A 3,603-nucleotide genomic window follows, 5' to 3' on the forward strand; every position below is an offset into this window, starting at 1 on the left:
GCCAGGAATAGCTGTGTAAGGAAAGGAAACGTGGTACTTGAGCAAATAGTCTGGGATTCCCTGCGCTGCCTCTGGCCCCGTGACAGCTGGGCTCACCGGCCGTGCCTCAGCGCTTTCCAGGAGCAGGTTCATCACCAGGGCTAATGCCTGTCAGTGCCGCCGTCGCTGACTAATGGGATCAAATACTGTACATCAAAAATCCAGCTCATCCTGAATCCAAGTCTGTGCAGTCACACAGAGGCTGCAGGAAGGATGTTAGAGGAGAAAAGCAGGTTTCTAGGAATGTCCCAGCCCGGAGGGTATTTCTGAGCTGCGGGAGAAGCAGTAAAGCAAAATGCCGGGATGATTCCTTCCTTTCTGCTACACTTCCCAGGTGTATTGGAGGGACACTGAGACCCCCCACCTCAGACCACAGGGTGAAATGGCCTTGCAGGACTCAAAAGGGAGAGACCTGCAGCAACCCAGGGCTGGTCGCCCACCCAAGAGCACCCGTGAGCACCCGGAACCACCGATGCAGGACCCCTGCGCACAGGGTTGAGCTGCATCGCCCCAGGGTCGCCGGGCCTGTCGTGCCGCACAAACGCAGGTGCACGCGGGAGCGTTTCCCCCTGAAATCCTCGGGTCTAGCAGGAGCACCGATGCTGGGCAGCCCCTGCCCTCGCCATCAGCACGTTTCCTCGTCGCAGGGGCCCTCTGCGGTCCGTGTGTACCGCTCACTGCTAAGGGACAAGATGGTTTCCAGAAGCCACCCCCAGCCCAAAGCACGACTGCAGAGCCATGTCTTCGACTGAGGGGACGATAGGGACACAGACTGCTCCGGGCCCTCTCTGCTCCTCCTGCCGAGCCCAAAACAAACCTGGCAGCTCACCAGACACTGCCACGGCCCCACGCACTGGGATTTTCCTGTGCACAGAGCCAGTGTTCAGCCTGGAGAGGCCGGGGGGAGATGGTTATTTGCCAGGCACTGGGCATAAAATTAACTGCAGCAACTCCGTGCTACCTGCTGAAAGAGTTGCTCTCCGCAACGGAGATCAGCATTGCCACCTCGTGGGGAGCCCGGGACAAACGTCTCCCTGGGAGGAGGCACCTCCTCGGGCGGGCGGGGAGGCAGGAGCAGGTCGGGACCGAGCACCCAAAGATGGACAGAGGTGAGGAGGGTGCAGGGGGCTCAGCCCCGGTGCCCAGCCGAAGCCACCCGAGACTGCAAGTGCCTGCTCTGAATCCTGCTCCGAAGGATGAAAAATTGATGTTACCGTTTCCCTGATAGCGTTCAGCCCATCACCAGCGACGGGCTTAGCTCTGGTGTCTGACACACACTCGCCTCTCCTGGTATTTTACCAAAGGCTCTGGGGGTCCAGTGGCGAGGATACAAACCCCGACGTATCGTATGGACACTGTGAATCTGCAGCGATGCTGAGAAATTGACTCTCTGGGGCATGCTGGGCGTCCCGGCTCAGCCGTGAGACCTGTCTGCCCACCAGCAGACACAAGACAGGGGGTACCAATGACCCTGTTCAAGTGGCATCGAATACGATAAACAGCCCCTTGCTGTAGTGCAGTGTAATGTCTAGTGCAATGTAGATGCAGTGTAAATGTCTAATTGCTTCTCTGCTGTCTGGATACACCACCATGTGGCTGCTAGAGACGGTTCCTTTTCTGGGAGAAAAGGAAAATCTGATCAGAAAAAGAGGAGAGAGAAGAGCCATCTGCTTGTTCATGATGGTCGTAGAGCAAATTCACATTTTAATGAAAATTTAAGCCAGTTCTCCAGCTGATCTGTCACATACGGACATACAAAAGCGACAGATGCTTTAGAAACACCAGAGACACTGAAATACAGTGACGCAAATTACTCCTTCTACCTAATGCAAGATAAACAATTTGCCTTTATCTTAAACCCCCCAAGAATGATGCAACGTCTAAACCATGTAATGGCTGCCAGGACCCACAGATGGCAGCACACCCAGATGCCAATAATCTGTCAAAAATACCTAGTCTTTCAGAGACGGCTCCCAAAGCAGGGCAGGAACACCTACACAGTGAGAGCTGAGGCTGCAGGAGATCTAAAAGGAGCTGATAAGCTCCGGGATCAACAATCCACAGCCCAACAGATGCAATGCAATAGACCCATGTCTCCCTGGGGGCCATATTCCCGCTCTGTACGCAGCTCTAACTAGCTCCCCGAGGAGAGTTTACGCTCCGTCTGGATCTATATGGCTTTTGACCCCATTAATTGTGAAGGAGATTTACTGTTCTTCATATCTGGGGTTTCAGTGTATTTTTAGAACATGTAATACATCTTTGAGCTGGATGTGACGTTCATCTGCCGGCAGCCCCCGCTCTGCATTGTGCCGAGCCAGTGTTGGGAGACACCCGTCAGTTTGTGAGGGGTTTTTAGCCACGCAGCAGGCACCAGGAAAGCGATAAATTGGCTTTCTTTAGCAGCTCATACTGAACACCGAGACCCAGGCTCCTGGCCCCCAAATTAGGACTTGGAAGCAGGATTAAACACATCTGGTTTTGAAATACATTCAGTCACGTCTCCATCCGCGGGGCTTTGAGGCAAGGACCAGACCCGCGATCGCCCATTCCCACTGACCAGCAACCGGAGCTCTGAGGCAATGACCAGCAGCTTTGCCCAGCAGTCCCAGAGCTCTTGGGCAGCCCAGGCCATAAGCCAGCAGCTGACAGGGTCCCCGAGGGACCCCCCACTCCAGGTCACATTTGGGTTCATCGCTCTGCTGAGCCGACTCCTGAAAACGCCTTTGTCTCAGCACGTTACAGAAGGCCAGAGACTGCCCCTTTCCAAGCGCCGTGACCAGGGTTACTGGGATGTCCCAACCGAGCCAGGCCACCGCGATCGCCCCGGGGAGGCGATGAGCCGACGCCGGCCACGCTGCACCGGCCATTCGGGACAGACAGCGGAGAGGGACTGAGTTCACCCCGCAAGGGGGACTTAAGTTTGCCAAGGTCTGACTGAGTTGAAACACAGTAAGTGCAAGGGCACCTGTTTCACAGGTTTAAAGAGGGAAAAAAGCTTCCTTTCAGGCAGATTGGGATGACACCTTGAGCGTTTCCCCTTGGCATCAGAGCCCGCAGGCCCTCGCCCAAGAACATCGTGTTCTGCAGCACCCTGGTGTCCTCAGAGCATCTCCCTGCCAAGCAGCCTTGGGAAACGAGTACAGGAGCCCGATTTCTATGTGCATACGGCGCCGTACTCGCTTCAAGTGTGGCTGTCATCGTGGCGATAGCCAAGTGACAAACACACATCCACAGGCAAGCTCTCCAGTCCCAGTCCGAGCCTTTTCAGGCTGGAGCTTGCAGAGAAGTCATCCGCAAAGCACCCGCAGAGGTGCAGCTGCGGAGCACAGGGTGGATAAATCGGCCTGTGCCGGGCCCAGCGAGGCCAAGCCCAGGCTGCGAGGGCCCAAAGTAACGGGGGTGCGGCAGTGTCACCCCCGGGCCGGCAGCGCGGGGGGATTACTGTGCGTTTTGATCATCGGGAGATAACACTGCCGGACCGGCAGAGACCCAGGCCCTCTCCACACCGCACGGGCTGGAGAGCAAACGCCTCGCGCACCCGCGGGAGCCCCGGGGGCCTCG

The sequence above is a fragment of the Pygoscelis adeliae genome, unplaced genomic scaffold (genome assembly GCF_000699105.1).
Source record: "Pygoscelis adeliae isolate BGI_AS28 unplaced genomic scaffold, ASM69910v1 Scaffold388, whole genome shotgun sequence".
NCBI lineage: Eukaryota > Metazoa > Chordata > Aves > Sphenisciformes > Spheniscidae > Pygoscelis > Pygoscelis adeliae.